The sequence below is a fragment of the Lycorma delicatula genome, chromosome 2 (assembly GCF_047948215.1).
Source record: "Lycorma delicatula isolate Av1 chromosome 2, ASM4794821v1, whole genome shotgun sequence".
Classification (NCBI taxonomy): domain Eukaryota; kingdom Metazoa; phylum Arthropoda; class Insecta; order Hemiptera; family Fulgoridae; genus Lycorma; species Lycorma delicatula.
Genome location: NC_134456.1, coordinates 125,851,931 through 125,879,365, shown reverse-complemented (window position 1 = coordinate 125,879,365; position 27,435 = coordinate 125,851,931).

Here is a 27,435-nt window from a genome sequence, read left to right as displayed (position 1 = left end):
TAAAAAATAAGTGTGTATTAAATTCATTAATTTTATGAAAAAAGAAAATCGTATAAAAAAAATGTGGGATAGGAATTCATTACACAAGGATAGGATAGACATGAATTTATTAAACTTAAAAATATGTATGTCAACTTCATGAAAAAATAATGAATTATTACTAAGTATTTATTAAATGAAAAAAATGGGCAGAGAAACATTAAAAAGAGTATTCCAGCCAATTATTATGGAGATTTCATTACAAGTAAATAATAAATGTTCGTATTTTATCTTATGATTTATGTACAGGAACAAACGAACAAAGTATAGAGTGAAAAGGTCTGATACGAGTATGACAAGACTTTAAAGATTTCACTGAATCAAAACTTTTTCTGATCACCTAATCCAAAAAACGGGCGATTTTAAGAAAAGTCATTCTTCGTAATCGCTTTATTTTGACTAATTTTATTATTATTCTGGAAAGATTGGAGAAGCAACGATTATCTTTATTGGAAAAAGTTTTTTTAAAAGGTTTTTTTTGGTGGATTCTGTCTGAAATTTTTATACAGTAATTACCTAAAAGAATGTTTACATAATCTATATTTCTTTCACGATTATTCAAACAGTGTAAAGTGTCTAAGGTGTATGCATGTTTGTTCCAACGTAGCAGCTCAACGGCTGAACCGATTTAGATGTATGAACATAAATGCGTATTTTTATTAACAAAACATGTAGAAAATTTATTCTGAGAAAATTGATTTAATAAATATTATGAAAAACAAAAGAAAATCAACTTCTATTAATAACAAACCTAATATAAAAAATTGTATGAAATTGTAAAAATTAAAAACAGCTGTTATTAATACTCATTCAATAAATTTAGACCTTTGAAATGTTAAAATATTCTTAATTTACTTTTAAAAAATACTCACTGTAGTCTATACTTTAAGAATTTATTATTACTCAACTAACCAAAAAGAAGTGTAGTGTATTTACGGTGTTTGTATGCTTGTCCCCGTACAGCAACTCAACGGTTGAACCGATTTAGATGTATGACCTCGTATTGGAATCCTTGCGTTAGCGGAAGTGTCACATGTTATATATATATATATATATATATATATTTATTATAATAAGTTATAAATTTGTTTTCAAATTTTTTAATTTGAAAACAAAATTTTACTATATACAAAAATTTTACTATATTATGTACTAAACAGTCGTCCACACGCTCTTTAATTTGCTCTATTAGTAATTACTCTATATTAAAGGACAATGCTTCTTAATATTTATCTCTTGTTTATTGAGTTTTGTAGTGTTTAAATAATGATGAGTAGTTTATTTTTTTAATTTATTTTAATATTTTTCAAGGGATGCTAGTATATATGTGTGCGTATTTGTATATTTCACGGATGAGATTTCTCTAAAACTTCACTGTTTGTAATAAGTCATTGCAAGATTTTTTTTGAGTTTTCTGCATTATATTGGATAGTTACTGAAAAATGTTCCGTTAATTTTTTAAAAAAATTAATGAATTTAATGTATAATTATTGTTTTTACAAATAGTTTCCATGTATTACTAAGTGCTTAGACAGTACGTAATTCGTTGTAATTAAAATAATCCAGATATTAAAATCTGAACTATGCCCTAACAGTAGTAGATAAAGTAGTAAAATGTTTAGAAATTAAAAATAAAATTAATTTTTTGAGAAATTTTGAAATTATTTTTAGAAAAGTTACTTAGGAGTCTAACAATCAACATAAATCTTCTTCATACTCGTTACATTAAATCATCTGTTATCTCCAACTTTCCTCTTCGTAATTAAAATAAAAATAATATTTTTTTTTATTCGTAAAGCAGATTCGAAAGCCTTTTTTCTGAGTTTTATAAAACTGTAATTTATAAATTTTGATGCGATGATAGACCTTCAAAATGATTTCATGGTAGTTATGTAATTACTTAATGAATAAATTAAGTTATTTTGTACGCTAGTGTCAAATTTTCTTGAATTGATTATGTTTTTTATAATTTATTCATAATTTATCGTGATTTTAAATTATTCCATTAACGAATATTAAATTATTCTATACAGTGAGTGTAATTCTCTTCAAATTAATCAGTCATAGCTAAAATAAAAACAGCTCAGCAGAAAAATTGTGTATGATCTCTTATCCTTTTGAAAAATATTCGTTGTTTTAAGTCACAACTTTAAAATAGAAGCAATATTTTTTTAACTCATATTTTACATGGCTCAATGAAAACTAGATGTAATGACTGATGATAGGATAACCTACTTTTTCGCTGATTAAAATAAATAAAATTGAAGTCAGTTTTTTCTTCTGAGGTGATAATTCTGGAAAAAAACATAAGAATTAAAAAAAAAGAAAAGATTTTTTGCAACTGCCATTTAGAATAAAATTATTGTAATTTTTTTTTTACAACTAAATTAAATTATAATAAAATAAATTAAATTTAATTCTTATCACTATTATCTAAATTATTTATTTAATCTAGTGAAAAGTAAATAAACAATTTAAAGTTTTATTAAAGTACAATACTTTTCTCTAAATATTCTTGGAATGGGAGAAGTATTAGTGCAGTTGTGCGAAACAATTGAATCTTTTCAAGCAATTTATCAGGTTAACATGCGGGGTAGAGTTAAATTGCATGCAAATATCCCGCACCCTTAAGTTTTTTCAGATGAGATTTAAGGATTTTTTTCCCACTTCACAAACGTAAATAAGTTTATTTAAAAAGAATACATGAATAAAATTCAATTTAATAAAAGATGTTAAAAACTGCTTCATTATTTTTTTCAATGAAAAACACGTATTTAAAAATTTGGATAAATATAGTTGTAAGCAGACTGAATTTCTTCTTTTTTTAAAGTATAATTTTAAATTGTAATTGATTTTCTTTTTAATGTAATCTTATATATAAAACTTAAACTTCGATGTATAAATGATTTCCATAAATTGTATAAATTTTGTTATTCCCAAATTCTACATGGTATTGGCAACGCTTTTAAACAATCAATTAAAGTAGGGTAAAATTAGGTGAAACTAAAATTACTCTGAATACAATTTTTTTTTCTTTTACTCCATAATATAAGAATAGCAGTGCAACTGAGTGAAAGCTCCCAAAAACTTAATTATCAGAAACAATGACAGGTTACACAAAGTGTTGCTGAAAGTCATGGAAAATATTTGGAACTGGATTTCATATTAAAAAAAAGAAAAAATATCCGGATTAAGATATTTTAATAGCATTTGCTATCCATGTTAAATTGACATTCTAGACGAAAAAAATTAAAAAATTTTTTGTATTCAAATTTCAAAATTATGGCCGTTTTAATATCTAAATCACTAATGTAGAGATAATCTTTTTTGTTCAAAAAATAAAAAAAGCATGGGCTTTAATTGAAGCCCACGTTCCTTTATTATTAAAAAAAAAAAAAAATTTAAAAAACATGATCTGGGACTTAATTTCTTTCAAATATAAAAATAATTTTATTTTCATTTTATTTTCCTGGTATCTTAATTCTAGAGCTATGCTGCAAGAAGGAAAGTATAACAATCAGTCAAAAATGGGGTCAGTCAAGAATGGGGGTCAACCATAATCACGTTTGACTGGGTGAACCGATTTTGAAGAGATTTTTTTACAGAAACTCGTGTATATAGGGCAGTTTGTTGGGAAAAGTTTGGGGTCAATTTCTACAGGGGGGGGGGGAGTTCTTTGAGGGTCATTTTTTTAGAAATCTTACAAACATAAACCACTTTATTTTAAGCCTAGTATACGCGTGCATGCTTACCTTATCATTTATTAAAAAAAATTGTCCCACAATTTCCCTCCTTTCCAAAAAATCAAAAAAACTATCTTGTAATCTATTGAAAATTTTTTAACCGATTTTTTTAATGTCTTCTTAGGCGTAGTAATACTGCAAGTGACCCCAAAAAATACTTTGCCGGCAATATCGTCGATGGGGGAGCTGATCACAGTTTAAAAATATCGATTTTTTGAAGTTTTAAAAACTTTTTTGGGTTTATTTCAACTTTTAATAGTATTAAAAGATTAAATAATAGACTTTTAGTAATATTATTACAATAAAATTCCATCACAATTCACCTCACACTCGCAAAAAATAAATCTTAGGTAAAATTTTATTGGTTGTACATTTTTTTGTGGGATTTTTTTTTGTTTCTTCCACTTAACATTGAAAACGTAGAAAAATAAAAAAAATTCTTGGAAAATGATTTTAGAGGAGTAGAACATTTTCAAAAATACCGATTTTTTGAATTTTTAAACCGTTTTTTGGTTTATTTAAACATGTATTAATAATTTTACAATAAAACTTCATTATAAATTACTCGCATTAAAAAAACAAAAAAATTAGGTAATTTTTTTCATGAATATTATTTTTCTACAAGAATAAACAACTATTGCCAGCAAAGTATTACAAATTTGTTGTCAAATTTTATTTTATTTTTTAGGAATTTTTTAAAAATTTCATAAAAACAAAAAATAATTCAAAACATTAAAGAAGAAAATATTTGATTTTTAATATAAGGGAATAGGAAAATAGAAAATTTTACTCGAAATTTACTATGCTAAATAAATGATGATTACAGTAGAGAAACAATCATATGTATACTGAAGTTTATGCATTTGTTTAGTGAACAGAAAAAACATTTCTATTTCTAAAAGTATATAATAAATGTACCTATTCCCATTTTATTAAATCTGATTAAAAATATGAACATAAACTCCATTTCTGCGTGAAAAATAAAACTTAACATAATTGATCCAGACTCTTTTCTGAAATGCAAAGTGATATACATCAGTCTCTACTATAAAACAGTTGTTTACACGTGTTTGATAATTTAAAAAAAAGTACAGAAATCTTACTTATAATTAAACTTAAGTAAAAGTTAAAAAATTAAAATCCTTTTAATAATTTAAAATGTTAAAGTTAAATATATGGGTAAGTGCGCACGCAAACTTTCTGTTAGCGAGATTTTTTGTTCACCTTGTACTAAGATCATCTTACTTTCTTTCGATCCGCGCACGAGAAGGACTTCACACGAGAATTCTTCACGAGAATTTATAAGTTAAACAATCCACCTTTTTCTTCATTTCAAACAGTATAAACATGGATGTGAATGAAGTACGATTATTTATGCATTAATTATTCATAAACGGAAAACGTTACGCATAAATAAATATTGGTTACATTCTCTAATAAATAGAAGATTGTCAAACGGACGGTTTTATAAAATCTATGAAGATCTAAATTTATCTCCACAAAAATGTTTTCAAAATTCCAGAAGGAAATTTTCTTGATATCGATTTAAACTACATTTCAATAAATACTTTTATTTATGTTTCAAAATATGTAATTAGTATTAGAGTGAAAAAAAAAATTAGTTGACAGTTTTGAAAATAATTTCAAAGTGAAATAAAGTAATGCATTCGGCACACAATATGTGTTCACTGATTAATGGTCGGGTGAGGTAAAACTCTGTGGTGCACATAGACATGTTTAAACGCGTGTTATTTCTACTACGTCAAACAGTCTTGTCTGAATAGACTTATGACAGACACACAGACCAAAAGTCCATCAAATATTCAGTTCGATCATGCACAGAATCCTACTATATAATACATGTTATTACCCACAGATAAAAATCTAGCAGACAGAAAATCTGTCGTTCGCGTTTAGAAAAGCACAACTGAAATCAATTGCCTCCCGACAAACGTATGTCGATCTAATGTGGTTAGTATTTAATTTTTTTCCAAATATCATAAATTATGTACAACGATTTGCATGGCTCAATATGCGTTTTATTCTGAGTTACGTTCTCTCAAATAATTTTAACCACCTTCTATGGTTAAAATAACTTCATATAATTGAAATCTCTGTGAATTATCGTGAGATAATAAATATACTCACAAAAAATATATAGTAATTTTTCATCAAATTTTCGCTAAATCTAATTAAGAAAAATCATTTATTCATTTCTAATTTTGTTATTCAAGAGGTTTTGGAGTGAGGCAGTTAAATAAATCGTTACAACCTGATTGAACGGTCATTAAAAGTGCAAAAAGATCTAAAAACAAGTGGGTAAAAGATTGAAATTTTTATTTCACTGGTCATTTACTAACTATTTTTACAAGTAGTTACAAAAATCTATGATCAATTTTAGACAAACGTTTAAAAAAAACGTTTAGACAAATTATCTTGTTACATCCCCACTTAAAAAAAAACAAAAAAAAAAAACAATAAACAAGAAGAACAAAGAAGTTGGTTTACTGCGTATCTAAAATAAGAATATAGATTACATATTACAACGTAGTAATATACTAGAATCTGATTTAAATTTCATTTAAACATGCTTCTACATTAAAAATTTAATTGCGCTAGGTGGATTGAGGATAGGAGAGAGGTAGGTCCTTGCGGTGATTGGTGTGGTTACGCCTGATAATATCGTAGCAGTCTATTCTGCATGGTCCTAGAGATTGGGCCTTGATCACTAGCATGTTTGGTGGTATTCTGAACGAAGGCTTTTGCAGAAGTGTAAAATGAGGAAGATGGTGGATGAAGAGAGAATGGAGGGGAAGAGGAGTAGTTGGGCAAGGCAAGGGATTGCAAAAGACCATAGACCCGGTGGGGGTATCCCTTCAGAGAGCCTCCCATTAGTGGCGAGGCAAAGAGAAGATTTAGTCCCGGCCGTCCGGATGGTGCTGCTGGGAATGGCATGGCCGGGCCCAGCGAGCTCACTCGGATAGTTAGAGGTAACGGCAACTGAAAAGACCACAGATCCGGTGGGGGTCCCCTTCCGGGGGACACTGACTAGAGGCGAGGCATGCAAAGGACTTAGTCCCGGCCGCCCGGGTGGTGCTGCTGGGAACGGCGTAGCCGGGCCCAGTATGGCCACTCGGGGGGTTAGAGGCAGTGGTACCCTCCCTCCCTCCCTCGAGTTATGCTGGAAAAGCGGGTCCGGCCCCGGAAGGGCGGGTTGTGTAGAGGGGGAAAAAAGGTAAGTTCGGTAAAATGAATTTAACATTTATCTCAGATTTGTCTGAGGAATCTTAAAAATATAGATTTGTCCTTATTTAATTAGTTGTTTTGAGTTTTTCATTTAAGTTAACTTACAGTTAGTTATCGTAACACGTTATATATATTAATGTTATTATAACAGCTATAAAAACTCTTTTATTATAAGAATATAGATCACTCTCATACTGGCAAACAGAGCTAATGACACTAAATTTGTTTTAATCATGATTTTTCCTTAAATTTGGTTAATTTCAAATTTTATGAATTAGTGATCAATTTTAAGATTATTTATGAGTTAATAATTTATTAAATACTATGTAAAACTTATTTAAATAAAAGAAGACCAATTAAAAAAAAAGATTGTTAAAAAGATATTCAGAAAATACATGTAGAAACAATGTATATAAAAATTAAACAGAATATTACATTAGCCTATTTTAACTTCAGTAGCGTATTTTTTACATCAAGCTAATTTACTCTGAAACATCATAAAAATATGCATATAAGATTTATTTGTGTTTTTATTTATAGTTCAACGTAAGTGTAAAAAAGGTGATATTTAAAAATGACTATTAGAACATTAAACTAGACAGAAGAAAGGGGAAAGGTACATCAAACGAGAAAAAAGCATTTATTGGAAATATTTTTGCTTCCTGGCAAATGAACGGCGGGGCTATAAAACAGTGCCGTGACAAATGGCAAGTCACTGCAGGGGTCGTGCCACCCAGATGCGACGGCCGACTCCACAGGGGCAAGACCCGTCCCTCCAGGGACCCACCTGGACATGTGTTCGTTCGGTGCACAACACATTATCGCCTATAATATAACACTACACGTTTCAAGGCGAGACAGCGGTTTAGCCACAAAATCGACTAAATACTACCAGTTATAAATTTGCAAAACTGTTAACGATAAATGTTTTGTTTTCTTTTTTTTAACTAATACGTACAAAAATGGTCATAGTCTTTTATGATCTCACATCGATGTATTTCAGCAATAAAACAAGGGTAGTTACCTAATTTGTAGCTCTGCATTTACGTAGTAAGCTACCTTGAATTTTTTTTCTTTCTTTAGTGCACATTAGGCTGTAGCAGTATACTGTAGTATGTTCGTAAACAAAAATCAAAGAAGCCATTATAATACATTTAAAAATATACATTACATTTAAAAATAAGAAAAAACAACAGCCCGAAGTAATAATTTTAATATTTTATAAACCGAAGTTTAATTTTTCATAAAATATTACACTGCATACCTGTATTTATTGTAAATAAATCAATTTCCTAGATAATATTAGCCTTCTTATACTCAGAAGAGCTAATTACAAGTTCAATCAATAAAATACAATAAAAAGTAAAACCTAAATTATATTTAGATTAATTTTTAAAAACTTAGGCTAAGCTTCTCCAAAATCATCCAGTATAAGGGAAGACTTGTAAGTGCGACAAATTGTTTTCTAACTCATTTTAAACAGCAACCTCATCGTTACCCAGTTTAATAAAATTGTTGAGAAACATATTTATTAGGTACTTTAATTTTAAGAAAACACGAATATTAAATCGGATAAAAAAATCTTCTACTTGTACACGTAATGCTTGTTCTTATTTTCTTCTTTGTGCAAACCAATTTTAAAAAGATTAATTTTAAAAAAAAGAATCTTGATGGGAAGCAGAAGCAATTTATTATTATTAAACTTCAATAGTTAAACCGGTTCAGAGAGAAAATAGTGTGATGTTACGCCAGAGTACTTGAAACTTTCAGTTAGAAAAATAATTACAAGTTTATATGATAAATATATAACCTAGCAGTGAAAAGGTAGCCGATAATATTATTTCTAAAATGATTAGAATAAAGAAATTAATATAGTATTAAGTTCTAGGTAAGAGAATATGCTATATTTCTCACAAGTGAATGGTTACACAACACTAAAACATCTCAGAATTGTATTTTAAGTAGCAGGAAGTCTTGTCGTAGGTGTGAACTAAAGATAAAGCAATTAAAACTGAAATGATGTTTTTAATAGATCACCGAAGTTAAATAAAAGTTATAAACCTTCACTGAGAAACGTTGCTTGCACTAAAGAAAACTAGATATTGCAGCAGCCTTGGTAATTAGACGCCACTGCCATTTAATAGTTAATGTGTACAGCAGTCAAGGTCTCTTTAAAAAAAAGTAAATATATAATGGTCTTCTTTGTTTCTAAAAACACTCATATTAATTCTCGTGTTTTGGTTTTAAATAACGTAGCGAATACTGAAGACTGTGGTGGTGCGATCGTTCTTTCCATGATGCGAAAACAAGTTTAATTTAAATTCCTGAAGACGGCAACGGTCTTAAATTTTGATGAAGTGGTCATAATATAAATTTAATTTTAAAATTTCTCTACCTGAATTGAAGCAATATATATAATGCATTTTTCACAAAAAAAAAAAAATAAATAATAATAATAATATTAATCTTAGCTTTATACTTTCTAGTCTTTCTTGTGATGTGAAACATGTAAAGTACCTAAGATGCAATATGCAGAATTGTGGTTGTTTTCTTTGAGAGTAGTGATATTTAATATGCAGCTGCTCCCTATAGGGAACTCAGTGATGATGCCATCTGTGCGGCTGAATATCAACTGTATTTCAGTAGGCTTAGCAAGCTGATATGTTGACATGAGTGTTATTATCTGCCCTTTCTTGCATTACCGCTCTAACATTCGTAGACGTGATTCAAAGTACATCCATTCTCAAAAGTACTTTGAAAGTTAAAATTAATGTTGAGAATGGAGTTACTCCTAAATCCATCAACTACGAATGTTAGAGTGACAATAATATGAAGGGCAGAAAATAACACTCAAATCAGTTCTGATAATCCTAGCGGAAATATAAAATATTGTTAAAATTTTATGCAGCTAGGTCCTCCGGGCGGGTTACCCTGGCGGGCGGTGTCTCGGAATAGGATTATTAGGTGTCCAAAATTGATTACCTCTTGTGTAAAAATAATTTTTTTTGAATGATGAAAATTGATATAACGAGAGTTAAATTAGAGATTTAACTTCAGAAATTGATACTAACGAATCGAAATTTTCAGCTAGCAATCGGTACATTCCGCCTGCCTACCTTTTGGTTATAGTTCATTATTTTATGCAGAAAAACATTCACATAAATAAAAAAAAAAATATATATATTTCCATATATCGATATATATGTGATATATCAATATATAATATAACAAGTATACACCTGATTACCACGAAGACTAACGATCGGGATTTTCCGCTAGGGGTCGGTACATTACGATGCTAAGCTAATGAACACACACACTCACAAACAGACACATACAAATGCCCTTTAGGAGGGTAGGATGTATTGTGTATTTAGTTCAGTGAAGAAATCAACAGGAAAAGCTATCATTCTTCACTTTCCTTTAAGCCTAGCAAGGAATATTTGCTATTCTTGAGAACAGTTGTGGGAGAGACTCGTGCCAGATGTATCTACAACTATTATGGTTATTTACAGATTATGGTCATATACAGAGTGTCTATATAACGGAGAAAATTTCAGGACGCGTTCGACTGGTGAAAATAATGAAAAAAGGTTCATACAAACGTAGATCTGGAAATATGTGTTTGTTTTTGAGTTACGGTTAGCGAAAGATTTCACCCGGATTTCAGCTCTTCTAATAAAAAGAACTACTATAATTTATTACTACTGTAATTTTGGGACCAAATTAAGGAAAAAGTAAAGTTGATAGTTTCTTAGGTAATTTTATCTGGAAAATAGGATAAACAGGTTCCAGAACTGTAACTCCAGTAGTTTTTATGATATCCGACGTAAACAACAAAATTCGGTGTTGAATTTGTTTAAATAACAGGTTAAATTTAACTTGTCGGTCAAATAACAAGATATTTTTTAGGTTTGTAGAACAATAGCTTTGTTAAATGACTAATAAATGCGAACTATTTACTAACAAAACTTGTGGAGGATTTAATTTTGACTAATGTGAATATAGTCAATAAAAAGTGAATAAATACTTTTAAAAATCGTTTTTTTATTGAAGAAAAACAAACGAAAAATAGGCAGAAAATCGTATTATTCTTTCTGTACCTAACATAGATTTTTTTTGAAGCATTCTTTTTATACATTCTTTGGTGTATCAGCACTTACGAACGAAAGGATCATTTTCAACATGCTCGTTTTCTGTTGAAAGCCAAGTAAATCATCGTGTTAATGATGAACATCGTATGATTCAGCTTATTCAGCGTAGCCCAGGCACTAGTACAAGGCGAATTTCATGTCGCACTGGTTTGTTAAAAAACAAGGTGTAGCGTATCCTATGGAAAGAAAATCTTTATCCTTTCCGCCTGCAGAAGGTTCAAAATTTGCGGCCAACATATTACCCCCAGCGGTTAAACTTCGAAAGTCCCAGCTGAGGGAATTTCGAACAGTTACTGTAACTGAGGTTTGTTATTCTGTTTCCATTTATCATTTCATGCATTTTATTATTTTTGTTTTGCTATAATTCGAATAATGTTTGTTAGGTACAGAAAGAATAATACGATTGTCTCCATTTTTCATCTGTTTTGCTTCAATAAAAAACCGATTTTTGAAAGCTTTATTTATTTTTATTAGCTGTATTTATATTCAATTTCTCAGAATTAAATTCTCTACAAGTTTTGTTACTAAATCTTTCGTATTTATTAATCATTTAACAAAGCCATTGTACTAATAGCCTAAAAGAAACTTGTTTTTCTACATGGGAGTTTGTATTTCACGTCAGATATCTTAAAAACTACTGCGAGTTACAGTTCTTACACCTGTTTTATCCTATTTCCCAGCTCAAATTATAAAAGAAACCACCAAATTTACTCCTTAATTTGTGTTCCTAAACTTACAGTAGGACTTTTTATTTATTAGAAAGCTGAAATTCGGGCGAAATCTTTCGCTTACCGTAGGGAAAACAACATATGTTTCCAGACCTACGTTCATATGAACTTTTTTCATTGTTTTAACCATTAGAATATGCTCAAAAATCTTCTCCGTTTCTTCATGTAACGACCTATATAAAAGTATCCAAGAAATCATTAAAATTAATCTTATTTTAATAGTAATTAAGAAAAATTAAGGGTGAAAATCTAGTTTACGCGCGCGCACATTTGTCCTATACGTATGACTTATATTACTATTTACTGAAGAGAATAATAAAACAAGTCAATCGTTTTATGTAGTAGGATTATCAGTGACGTATAAGCTTGTGGTAACAATCAGGCGTATGTGTAAACGGGAATGATTGCTTGAGAGCGGACGGCTGGCTGAAGAAGAGAGTGTTGATGAGGCCACAGAGTAGGCCCAGTTTTAATTGAAGAAGGGTAACAAGCAACCGCTGAAACGAAGAGAGATTGACAAGAGGGTGCAGTAATCGTACCGAGAAGGGGCAGCCAGATTGGAAACGACATCCACAGGGGGAATTGGAAAGATAAAAGAGTAAAAAAAAAGAAAAAAACTGTAGTGCAAGGCGGGAGAAATTGAAACCTCTGTGTGCAATGATATCGCGGGTCGCGGGGCAGGCATTATCGTAATCCCCGGATGACGCAGTGGGCAGACTGGCAAGCGCTCTTGATTAACTCGCGACCCTCGCCTGCTGTGCGGTGCAATGCCGCTTCAAATGCTCAAATTAAAATCTCCACCGTCGATACAAACAACAAGCCGCCTGCATTATATCTCTGCTCTTATAGATTCAATTTCTTTTCTAACAACCGGTATGATTTCGGCCGTAATAATTATTAATTTCATGTACGAGAAGGGCTACATAACATATATTACATAACACACACATACACACACACAAATTAAAATTTTAAGTAATTCCTGTAAAATTCATCACTACTAAGAAAATTGAAATCTCCATTAAAAAATATTTAAAAATAATTTCAGTATTAATTTTCATTAATACTAAAATTACCACAGTCATTTAAAAGTGTGTAAGTAATTTTAAGTATTCAACTTATTAGTAGAAAACTTAAAGTTATTTACGAAGTATTTTTATTATTTCTAAACTGTAAAGATAAATATTCACAATTTATTTTTAATCGATGTTTAAATATTAACGATTGATGTTTAATCGCTTAAACACAGAAAAATTTTCAGGCAGACGTAAAACATAATTAAATTATAATTAGATTTTTGAAGCAAACAAATTGATTTAAACCTTACTCTCCTTCTAAATAAAACAATATTTCTTAGTATTACTAGCATATATTACTAATGTAAATATCTATTTAAAGTCCAATTACCTGTCGTCTCATAATTAATTTTGGATAGAATTAACATTTTTAACCAATAGCTTCTGGCACATACATCCTGTTGTTAATTTTGTGAATTTGGAAATCTGAAAGTTTATAAAAAATAAAAATTGTAAAAAAACTTCATTATAAAAGTTAAATGTAAAACTGTAATATTACGAGAGCATAAAATTATTATCAACACTAACTATTGTAGGTTAGTCTACACAAAATGGATTAAAAGTAAGCCTAAATCACCACAAATTATTAAATATCCATAAAACTAAGTAATAAATTTTGCCTTCTGCTGAGTTGAAGTAATGAATATAACGCACTGATTCACAGCAGAAACGATACATTAATCGGCTGCTTTTCACTACCTGTCACAGGTTTTCTTTGATATTGACATAGATAAGCATCTGAGAGCGAAGCGGCCTCAAAGTTGCTTTCTCTGAGAGTAATGATATTCGATATATAGCCAGTCCCTGTGATGATAAAATGGAAGATCTCACTTGTAGCGTTCATCGTCACTTGCATTTTGGTAGGCTTGGCAAGCTAATATGCAACCGTACATTTAGTTCAGTGTGGAAGCGCAAGGAATACCACTTCATTTCTCTGTTCTCTATTATGATCGACAAAGAATGCTTGTTATTCTAAAGAATGGCTATATTTTTGGTAGTGACTTGTGACTAATGTCAGGTCATCTTTACGTTTTTGAGACTTAAAATGCCTTCAAAAGACTTATTAATTTTATGAGACTTTAAAAAGTTTTGAAAACTTTCATCATAACGATATTAGCCTTAAGTAATAACATTGATAGTTACTGACAATTCAAATAGTAAATATAAAAAAGTAATCTGCTTTCATGCATAATTGTAAATCCTATCCTTAATAAATCAACTTTCAACTACAGATAAAAAGTTTTGTATTGTAGTACATTAAACAGGAAACGCTGCTACAGTTTATTTACGCACTCTTTTCTTAAAATTTATATTTTGAAACATAAATTTAAAGATATATGATTTAACTTCAGTCTTTCTAATTTCATTTTTTAATTTTATTAAAGGCGTTTCATAATGATAGCAAAATTGCATCTTTAAAAATAAAATAAACGACTCTGCGCATGTGTGAAAAATCAAAAGAATATTATTCAAGATTATACCAGGTACGTAGCAGTCTGGCATCGTTAAAATGTTTAATAAACCTTGTATTCTTATTTTATTTATAGTTTATATACTTACATTTATAAAAATTAATCCTTAGTAATATACGTTAAAAAAAGTAATCAAATAAATTTATTGGAAAACAGAAAAGATAGTCTTAATGGCTACCTAGAACTAGCGTTCAACAGTGGTTGGCGTTGATTTTTCCGTATTTAAAAAAACTTTTTCCTTATTTGTAAATTTATAAATTATTATACAATATTACCGAAGTTTATTATAGGAAACGGATCATTTAGAAAACAGTTAATCACAAATAGGATTCTTTTCTTAAAATTTGGGGAATTTTTTGAAATTGAAATAACTTTAATGTCATAAAAAAAAATTTGTGAAAAAATGCATAAAAAATTAAGAATTAATTTTCATTTTACTTTTTACTTCTTATATGTATATTAGCATCCCGTCGCGCCTTCGCTCACGCTATATAGTTAACTTGTGTTTCCCGTCGCAGTCAGGGGATTTTAGTTGGTCAGTGCTCGCTTCGCTCGTCCTTCCCGTCTAGCAAGAGGGTTCCGTCTCCTGGATTGCTCTGTGTTCATTAAACTCATTCTTATACGAATAATAACGAGAAATAAAAATTAAAGCCTGTTCAGTTTATAAAAACTATCAGTGTATTGTAATTTCTTCAGAGAAACAGTTTGGCCAATGCAGAACCCGAAAAAAGTGATCTAAGAATGTGAGTTTCAAAACGGTCGGCCTCCATCTTAAAAATATTAATTATAACTGGTTACCTGTACTTCGTACGGGTAAAATGTATTTTGCCCGGTTCTTATCGTTACCCGACAAACAGCACTAAGAAGTGACCGTACTTCGTTTCTAATTTTGAAAAAAATGTTTAATAACTATTATTTTTGTTTTCTAATCGAGTAACCTGAGGCAGGGGCAGCCAGTCGTGTCCCACATACAGCAATAGTGGCAGTGTTGGTTGAGCCCCCACACCGGTTAGAAATAGAAATTAAAAACCAAATCCAAAAATGGTTTTTAGATATTTATCTGAAGAGTATTTGCAAACCCCAGTCTAATGAATATCTCGTTTAGTACAGTAGGAAATGGGGAAAATTTGCAAGCATTGTTCAAATTTTTTACCTTTCTTCACCCCGTTCAATGTTGAATTTATAAAAATCTAAAAACTAGTTTTTAGATATTTACATGAAAATTATACACACCAAAAATCAAGCTGATATCTTCATTTTACCGAAAAACTGAAATAAAACGCCAGGTTTAAAAAAAATTCAAATCCATTTTAACCCTTTAAACTCGGAATTTCAAAAAATCCTTTCTTATTTTCCATTTACACTAAAATATGAACAAGTATACAAATTTTCATCAATTTATCTTCCGTAGTTTTTGCTGGGCGTTGATAAATCAGTCAGTCGGGACAAGTTGGTTTATAGATAAAGATATATAAAACAGTGGGTGAGTAGTAACAAGGTTGATATATAGAATAAACAAGGGTTATGAATAAGGTCATCAGATTAAGAAACCTGTAGTTTATTCATTCATTGTTTGGATCCGACTCGCATAATATAGTCAGTCATTCGAACAAAGTTGACGAATGGGTCAAATGGAATGAGTAAGAATGATGTTCCATTTGTTATCGACAGTTGTCATCCAGCTCGGTAAAAATATATTCTAACGTGTCAGAGTTCACTTACTGTAAAAATTTTATACGTGGGAAGAGGTGATTATTTAAGAGAAGGGTTAAAGACGTTGGACGATAGTAAGTACAACCATCGATGAACCCAGAACTCTTACCTTTAATATGCAGGCTAAGTAAAATTATTATAATGCGAAACGGCCTCAATGCACACTAAACGATTAAGTTTTACTGTTATGATATCAACTTAATAAAAATTTAACTGCATGTATTCCATTTAAAGCTTAGTTTCACAACTTTTCATAACAATAGTAGCATGAATAGTTATTTAGAAGTGCTTTTCTGAAACAATACAGTTTCTTTTTATGATCGACTAAACAGTAATAAAAAATAATTTTATTCATTAAAGGTTACTGCAAAAATTACGATAATAAATCAACGTGAAATTTATGTAAATCAAGCGGTATTGAATAGAATAAGAGTAATGTAACTGGCATCAAACAGAAGATAAGTAACATCAGGATACGGTCAATAAATATATGTGAACAGTAATTTCCTCCATTTGTTTATGGTGTCAGAACAGTTCACTATCAGGTATCCGTTGAGAAAATAATCCTGTAATTGGAGATTTTCTAATATATTTTTTCAGATTCGTAACTTAGGCAGTCGATTGCCCAAAAAAAATCAGTGAAAGTCACTGATTTTTACTGATTTACAACGTAGGATTATCTTCAAAAATACCTTATACGTTTACGTTTGAAGAAATGTTATAGAAATTCTATCACCAATGAGAATATTTACCCTCCCAGTTAACTTTTTTCGCTCACTCTTCTACATGGAACAACGTTAATCTCTCCTACTCTGTGCCATAAAAAAATAAACATTTGGTAATGTGTAGATTGGATCATTTCAAGGATAGAAACCAACTATACCAACTTAATTTAACATATTCCTAATTTCTTCATCATACTTAAACCACCGTATTTCAAGGCTTTAAATATTTTCCACCTGCTAAAATATTTCCATCGCTACTTTATTCATCATTTAAAACACATAACTGATTTCAACCTTTTCTCCTATTATATCTCCATACTTTCATATTTACATTCTTTCCTACTTTATCTTTTCTAAAACAATACCGTTTTGGTTTTGATAAAACATACTCCTGACGAATTTAAATTTCTTGATCTTGATCTTATTCTACTCTGTTAATAAGAGTTGCTGATAAAAAAATATACAAATTGCATTACAATCAGCCGGGAATTTCCAGGAATGCACTACTACGGTGTAACTAAGGGATGATCTTAAAAATTTTTAGATTTTGGGCACTGGCATGTATACAGAATTTTCGAACGTAAAAAAACTTTAACTCATTAAGGAAAGTGAGGATAAAGAATAAGGTTAAAATTAGTTAAAGAGGAAGTGAGAGAGTAAGAAAAAGAGGTTAAAGTATTTTAGTATTACAGGTATTGTCATCAAAAATACGAGTATATGTTGCAATAATTTAAATACCAAAGAATCTGTATGTTATACCGTACTGGTAATGGGATCTATTTTTAACTAAGTCAAAAGCTCTTGGAATGTGAATAATTTCCTAAACTCAGGATTATATTTATATATAAGCCGGTCAGGGCTCGCACCGCTGGCCCGATCGTCTAGCCACGGGGTTCCGCCCCCTGGACCCTCAACGCATTCGTTATCCTCATGGTTGTGAGAATATTAACTAATTTACAGATATTCATTAAAGAAAAAAAGAATTATTCACTTTACTTCATTAAATATCTGTTGGTATGTTGATAGAAATATAATCAAGTAAAAGGATCCATTTTTGTTTCTTTAATGAATATAAAACATTGTATCTACGTGAACTCTCACCATGTGTTCACATTTTTTTTTGGATTGATAAAAATTTATGTACGAGTAATCTACAGTATTAACTCTCCCTATGTAATTAATCAATGAAATTGTAATAATGTCAAAATGGAAAAGTATTATGAACATTAACTAATAACATGACTCGGAAATTACATCATAATTTATAAATATTATTTGTGAATTACAGAATTTATAGAAATAATTTTGGTTAAATTTTGAAACATAAAAATAAGGACACACACCTTTTTTCATAGATTACCTCGAAGTGGATTATTTTATTTACAAATAATGTACTTACAGTGTTTTATATATATATATATATATATATATATATATATTCATATATATAGTATAATGGATAATTAGGATAAAAAAAAATATTTTATCCTAACAATCCAATAAAAATTTGTAACTATTTTATGGTCGATTACAGAACGAGTCTACGTTACATTCGATATCTACTAAATTACATTATCATACATAATGCCGGCCTCTGTGGCGCGAGTGATAGCGTCTCGGCCTTTCATCCGGAGGTCCTGGATTCAAATCCCGGTCAGGCATAGAATTTTTCATACGCTACATTTCCATATCCCATGCACAAACGTCACGTTTATGTGGCGATACCATTAAGCAAAAAAAAAGAAAAAAATTACATTAACATTACATATCAAAAAATAATTTTTTTGTTATGAAGGTAGAAGGAAAGTGTAAGTCTCAAATCGTACAATTTTCGTATGATTTCTAATAAGGATGTTTCTGAATGTCATGTACGGAATTAGCTAGAGAAAATTTAAAAGGTTACAATATATATATGTAAGATAATTTTAAAGTTTTCAATTTTTTATTCGAAATGACCTGTATCCATTTTCATTCGTTGAACACGGAGAAAGAGTTTGATATCTAATTAATGAAATTTATACATTTTTTAAATGGTGTAAAATAAAATTCAAACAATATTTTGAATAAATAAATAAATATTCTACCATATTAATTGTAACTTATTATTTGTTTTCTTTTCCTTATTTTCAGTACCGACCTCAAAATATTTCTTTTAAGAATTTCCAGATTAAATTCTTATTTATTTTATATTAAATTTTCCAAACTCTTTTCAGTTCTCAAAAAGATGAAATGATGCAGCAAATCTACAGGAAATTAGTTTAATTAAGTACATTCAGTACATATTCTTCTGCAAATTCTGAAGAACGACTTAAAAACTAAGGAGCTAAATTAGAAGAAGTTGCTTGTGAAGATTTGTGGTTGGTATGTTCTTCTGCTTAGATGTGATCATGAAATAAGAGGGCAAAAGAAAGGCTGGAGATATTTGAAATGTGGATATATATAAGATTAGAGAAGGTTAAATAGACAGACATAATGAAAAATTAAGTAATGAAAACAGCGAACAAAAATAGACGTTAATTAGAACAGTTCAGAAAAGGAAAGTTAACGAACTAGCTAGGACATAGCATGAGAGGTGAAGGGTGATTAAAACAACGCTAAAAGGATTATTAGAAGGTACAAAAACGTGGAGGGCGAAAAGAATAAATATGAACGATCTAAAAGGAGAGTATCAGGAACTTTAAAGTTTTATTGGAAATACAAAATCATAGAGATGGAAATGTTCAAAACGAACTGCCTTCATCCAGATAACCACATGATAAGGGTGAATTTTCAAATTACGATTCATTAAATGACCTTCAAATTTATTATTAATATTTAAAAAAATATAGTTTTAGAATTCTTTCTAATGTATAATATATTATTTTTACTTTTATAACTATTTTTTATGCATGAAATTATTATAGCGTTCGGTAATATATATATATATTTTTGAAGTTTCCTATTATTTAATATAATTGATGAGTTTTAAAAAAAATTAGTTTCAGCGTATTGAAAATAATGACCACGATGTTACTTTAAAACTCTAGATATCTTTTATCATAAGCACAATTGGAACAAATTGTTGCTTGATGTAAATCGTTGGTAAAATCCGTACATTTCAAAATACAGGGGCACAAAGAAACGTGCCATCCATAAATCTAGAGTAATTAGTTAAAAAGTAAAAGAATAAATACTGTAATTCATGCAACCTGAGAAAGAACAGATCGTGTGATCATATAATATAACTTCGAGCAGTAAGGGGGTTAAAGTATTTTTAAAAATGGGTAACGTGCCGTACAAATAATTCCATACTTGGTACTGATGTAACTCATGCTAAATACATAAATCTATGAATTAATCAATATTTATTGCAGTTCTTCATAATTATAAATAAATTATATTTGTATAAAATACAACAAGAAAAACTAACTATATTTAAAATGAACGAACACAGATTAATTTTAAAATACAAGCAATTTACCATCGATTAACTCGAATCATTTTCAAATCGATTTGTGCTCGGCAGCTAAAGCTACCAAGAAAAAACAAACACTCCTTGTTTAGTACCACAAAAAAAATTGAAAGAAGAAACTAATGGGATATATATAGCCTAATTATTAAAACTAATTTACGAGTTAAATTTATTGTTTCTAGAAAGTTGATACCCCATCTCATCCTCTTTTAATGGTGTTATAAACAACAACGCATAAATAATATTTAAAATGAAGCAGAAGCAGGTTATATATAAATTTCAACAAGAACAGTAAACACTCATACATAAGATGAAGACTAAAGGGGGACGGGCAGCGTGTCTAATAAAACGAGGTGACGGGCGGACAGTTCGCCAATTACCAAGTTTACAACAAACCCCCTCACCATGACCACACGCAAAAGTCAATAAAGTAAAAAATAATGGTTTTTATTTATTATTTATACTGACTAACCATAACGAGACCGGTATTACAGTTCACGTCAAATAACTGAAATTGAAACACAACGATAACATAAAACCGTCTTTAAAAACCATCTTCCCATTTCATACAAGAAAATTTATATTCACGGTATATTAATTCATTACTAACTGATGTAAAAAATCGGTAATTTTATGCTCATAACAAGTAAAAATTATTATATTGAAAAATTATATATCCTTTAAATATGAGTTTCAAATCCCGAACTCTGTATTGAGAAAAGTCATTTTGTGAAAGATTCTATGATCTAATTTCAATAAGGCTTTTTCTTTCTTGTACTTTTTGTACAAGAAAGAAGTGTTGAAAATGCTTTAGTATTGAAAATGATGCTCTGTAAATGAAGATCAGTGATTTTTAGTATATATCGGGCTTAATTCTTAGAGCCTCTTTGGCATTCATTTAGAAAGAGTTACGGTGAAATTTTGAATTTATAAAAATACTTTTGACCGAGTTACGATAGTCGATGGAACAGCGATCTACACAAAAACCATTTCTTTTAATAGGAACATTTCTAAAATTGTTGGAATGTACAAACATTCATAAAAACGCCTGTTCGACATGACATATGTCAGAGCGAGATACCTTTAACATTTTTTACTCTGTTGTAAATTTATTTTTAATTCTACTTAAAAATTTTCAAAATTATAAAAATAAAATCAAATGTAATGAAGTACAGTGGGGTATACCTCGAAAATTAATTAATTCCTATCTGGTTTGAATTTATGGGCGAAAACGATACAATAATGCTGATTTCTTTGGTAAAAATAATACAAAATATTGTAGAATTAATATTTATTTCTTCAATAGTTTTATTAATATAAGAATATTAGTTACACAAAACTGTAAATAAAATAACCTTCCTTAAATTAATCATAAAAAAAATTTGATTTGGACACCAGATCACTTCCTTGTATGCCTATTAAATTACATAAATATATGTTTTTGCTGCACTTCATTGAAAATTATTTCATCTGAAAGTGAGATACGTTCCTCCAATTCTCTAATAAAGTGGACAGTTGCACAATTGCTGAAATACTAGTTTTTATTAACATCAAATATTAATACAATTATTAATTCTATAATCTTACATGAAATATTCGGATAGAGTAAAAATCCCTTTATTACTCGTATTACTAGATCAGAAAATGTTAAAACCAAAGAAAGAATAAAAACATTAAGAGAAGCTGATAAATATAAAAAGGAAGAAAACGTTGAGACCAAGAAATGAATAAAAAGATTAAGAGAGGATGATGAATGTAAAGAGAGAGAGAATTTAAAAACTAGAGAACGTGTATAGAAATTGAGATCAGAACAATTATGTCAAACCAAAGAGCGATTAAATGATTAGCAACAAAAACAAATAAACGAAACGATGATCAACTTCGACTTAGGGAGAATATTGTCAGGCAATGTCAGAGCAGTAATGAACTAAAAAATAAGGATTTTTTGGAATGTATTAAAGATCGGGCATGTATGCCTCAGTATATATGTTCTTGTGAGGGTCTATTTTTCAGTCACTCTGTAGTTAATTTTAATGTAGATTAAATTAAACAGAAATTCTAGAATAGTTAAAAAAAAAATAAACTAATAAAATAATAATAAAATATTCTAAATTTTAATTTTCAATTAGTATTAAATAATCAGATGCATCACCAAATCTATTACATATAAATATATGAATAATGCCTATTAAATTACATATACACGGTTTTAAAAGTGCATAAAATTGTATTTCACTAAAATATTTGATTTTATTTCATTTTTTTTTCTTGTTATTACTGAATAATTATTTATTGTAATTTTTTTTTACACTCACTGGTTAATAATTAATATTAAACCAATATATTTAAATTAAAAAAAAAAACCTAAAAAAGAAAAGAAGATGAATCTGATTCGAACCGATGTGCCTTCCCTTGTAAGATCCAAATATTTCATAAACTAACATTTTATTTGGTTATAACTCTGGAACCAATGAAAATAAGTACCACTTAGAATACTCGTATACTGTTGAAAATCTCTCAATGAGGGCTTATTACTGCAGTTAAGAAAAAGGTCAAAAACCAAATCTTGTTGGATTTTTTACTTTTGGTTCAGTCGATTGCAATCAAAAGGGGAGGTGCACAACTAGATGTTACAACAGTCCTAAATCCAACATTTCAACACCCTAATCGTTTTTGAGTTACACGAGAAAAGTACGTACGTACAGACGTCACGCCGAAACTAGTCAAAATGGATTCTGTGATCGTCAAAATGGATATTTCCGTTGAAATCTGAAAATAGAAATGTTTCGCGATCATAATACTTCCTTTACCTTGTACAGGGAAGTAATAATAAAATGAAAAAAGAATTAGGATGCAATAAGATTAAAAGAAAAGAAAAATAAATGTAACAAATAACGTAAGTAAAAAAAAGATATATTAAAAGAAAAATAAACTAATTATTAGAGCCGAAAACTGCACTGTCCATCATTGAATAATGACGCGAACTTCTAAAAATTCCAATTAAAAGGAACCTAAATTTAAAGCGTTAGAGAATACTCTAACGCCTATAAAATAACTCTTGCCTATTAATGGAAAATGCGTCTTATTGGTTAAAAGACCACCATTTCTAGTTGTCGCATTTATCGACCGACCTACTTCACTTTACTTTGTTTTATACTGTAATAATTTAATATAATGCAATTAAATTTTATGCTGTAAGATATACTGTATCCTGTCTTCAATTTCTAGCTCGCGAAGTGCAAGGGACTCGATTTGGTTTTGAAAATTCTGCAGGTTATTGTAAATTTTTACCTACCGAAATAATTGATATAATTTCTAACTAAACTGGTTTTCTTAAAGTAATAAATTTCAATTCTTATTAATTATCTTAATAATTTTTATATATTTATATTTTAAAAATATTTTCTAATAAATTTATAAGCTATAAATTTTTATTAATTTTAAAATGTATATATATATATATATATATATATATATATATATAATGCTTCAAAAGTGAAAAATTTCACGACAGAGTGGTGATCGTATAACAACAAATAAAACACCAAATAATTTCGTAAAAACTGCCCAAAAATAGCCACATCCATTGCTGGCTGTTTTCTGGGCCCTTTAGGGACTTCCAGGACGTTTGGTCCACGCTGTAGGTTTACTTACATGTCCCTCTGAAGTCCAATGTCCATTAACTATTAAGTCTATATTCCAGTTTCATTCATCGCACTTATGTCCACTCCAGGTAATGTCCATTTATCGTATTGTCCACTAGAAGACCTTTAAATAAGGTCCATGTATTCCAGAAATAATTATGACATATACCTGTTAATTAGCTGTTACAGATTTCATTCATCAATCAATTCTACAGAGTTCACCTTTAATCTAAACGAAACGGCCCTCAGGTAAGTTGTCATACGTTGTTCGTCCTTATATTGTTAATATCATTGTACATCTTCAGCAATATGTGTTTGGTTTGCTAAATGTGTTTTATTCATAGGCGGTCTTATGTTAATTGGGCCTTCTAGCAGCTGGGTTATATCTTGATTTTGTTGCTGTTCATCTATCATTGTATCTATGGATCTCCATAGAGAGGGATGGCGAAGAGTCATCAACTTATGAAATTTATTATGCCATTCCTCGACGGCACTGTTTGTTCTCGGCTAACCACTTATCACGAGGTCATACACGTTGACCTCATTCCGACTGGGAATCTTGCATTCTCGGCTCTTCGTCGGCCTTGAGCTCGTCTTCCTCTTACGTATATCCGTTCAACGTATTCCACCAGACCGTCCAGATTCCCTGACATTATTTCAATAATGCCATCAAAGACATTAAGGATATTTTCTACGGGAACAAATGGTAATCCCTCCAAGCAGCAATGAATTTGCTTCTGTACTTCACTCCCTATGGTGTGATATTCTGCTGCTAATCCCATTGAGTGAATTTGACGCCAGATCGATTAAGACTAATGGAATAAGCAACCCTTTGCATTTGGCAAAATTTGTCGAGCTGCGTTAATATTTGCAAACTTAAAATTCATCATGATAGTTTCAGGGTGTATATAGATATTTGCTTCTCGAGCTGTACCCACAACACGTTCGTACAGCAGTCGATACGTGTCCTTCGTTTTCCATGGAGTCAGAACATATACAAATGGGAAGACGTGCCCTTGGATAATACCGTGTAATGTAAGTAATTGGATGAATTGATTTGGCGCCGTCTTAAAAGTACCGTCTGCGAACATTATTGGGCTAGCAGATAGCAGTCTCAGGTTCTCCACTGTGGCAAAAATAAGCATTCTCTTTTCATCTTCTGGTCTGGTAAAGTCAACCTCATGGTTTGTGCTGGGGGTTCATGTCGATTTCTTTCTGCGCGACTCTTCAAGTTGTCCCTTACCTTCCTTACTTCCCCTTGCACACCTGCTTTATGCTGATGATCTCTCGTACCATCCTTCTGTACCTGATGTCTTCAAGATCACTTCCAGTAGTACATCTTGCATTGCAGGAGCTTCGTTGTTCACATCTCTGATACCATTGTAAACCGTCTTTACTAAATAAATGAAAGTGGTATGTGTAATTGAAATGTAGAACATTAGTTTATTTTATTGAGAATAAATCACCTCTACCATAATTTTATAAAATTTTTCCAAACTGATATCACCTAACAATGTAGGCAAGCAATGTCTTAATTTCGAATAATGATAACAATGTCTGCCTTGATATTACAACTCACAGTGGACTGAAAACAGAACTAAATCTTAGTGTAATAAATCTGTGTAGAGTAAAAGAAAGTGGACCAAAACTAATGGTCGAAAAAAATACCAGTGGACGTCAAATAAAATGAACAAACAAAACAGTGGTCATCGGACTTTTTGTAGATCTCAGCGTAAGTGGACTTTACCGTGTGTATCAAGCGTCCGCTAATTAACCAACGGCAATTACATTTAATTCCTTTTTATTAATATTAATTTGGAAACATTTGATTTATATTAATTAATTAAACGTTTATTTTAGTAACATGTAAGGTAAATCTGATAAATTATTATTAAATTTCTGCTGCAACTTTTGTAATACATTGGGAATATTTGGAAAGTAACAGATTGAGGCGGTCGAATTGTTATTCATAACTCTTCTAATATTTAAATATAATCAAAACAGATATGGATGATTTTTCATTTCAGTTGAACAATTAAACTTTAGTTAAAAATAAGTAGAAAAAATATAAGCGATTTCAAAATGCTCAATAAAAACTTCACATAAAAATTTCAAAAATTCACATCAAAACCCGGTCTAAAAAAAAGTAATGCTTCTAATTAATTAATTCTTTATTTTTTTCAATCAGCACCAAATTAAGGGTTAGAAAGTTGTTTGCAAAAATTTTAAATTTGATCTTGACTTCTAAAACTAAAAATTTAGGTAAAATTGAAAATTATTGTTTTTTTTTTACTTAGATGTCAGTTTTGTACTTTTCTTGTAAATTTTACTTTAAACTCTCTATTTTTATTTAAAATATGTTTAAAATAACTTATTACCGAATCACTTGCGTGAAAAAAATTTATGAGGTGTGTATAGTTTGTCTAGTTACCAATCAGATTTTTATAGAGCAGAAATTCACTACTGATCAGATGGAAAAGTTCAGAATTTATTTATTTCCTCTCCTTAGTGGTTTGATCATTTCATATATATATTTTGTATTTTGTGGCAGTATTTCAGTTTTAATATACCTCTTACATCCTACATCATCTCTTACATCTTCATTTATTTATTTTACGTGTGCATTTAATCTCTGTCCGCTGTCATCTTTAACATATTAGATCTCTACACTTCCTTTAAGAACCAAATTCAAGTCTGTAGGCTGTCTTTAATATAAGTATCGATCTTCTTTTTATAAAATCTATAAAAAAAACCCTTTCTCATTTCCAGTTTATTTTAAATCCTTTTTTCATTTTGTTCTCTTATCAACCCAACCAATTTTTTAAATTCTCCGTCACTTGAACTCTCAAAAACCAATATTCTTAGTGTTTCTGGTTGTCTATGTTTTGCTGCTATAAAATGTTAATTCCATATAAATATTAAACAGAATTCTTTCCATTATCCAAATTACGTTTTAAATCAAGGGATTTCATTTTTATATGAAAACTTTCCTATCATCTTTTGCTAGTCTTCTTTTGGTAACTTTTTACTTTATTTATAACAATTATAATTTTATTATGTAAATGAAAAAAAAAACTCTTCAACTTAATAATTTAGATTAATTATTCATCCTCCTTTCTGTTGCATTTCATTAAGTTTATTCATTATGTCATTATGTATATGTATGTTGCGTTAGTTAAATAAAAAAATAGTAGTAATTAAATTATAACACAAAGCACAACAATTTCCTACTAGTTTATGAAATGATAGTTTGAAAAATTTGATCATTCAGTTTGATAAAAATCCTGATTATCTTTGAAACGCGATTTTTTTCTACATTCAACTAAAAATCATTAGTAATAATTTTTTCCAGATGAAGTAGTTAAACACATAATATTATATTTTAAGAAATTATTTAAGTTAACAATCTGTTGATAATTAAAACAGCTGGATAGTAATAGATAC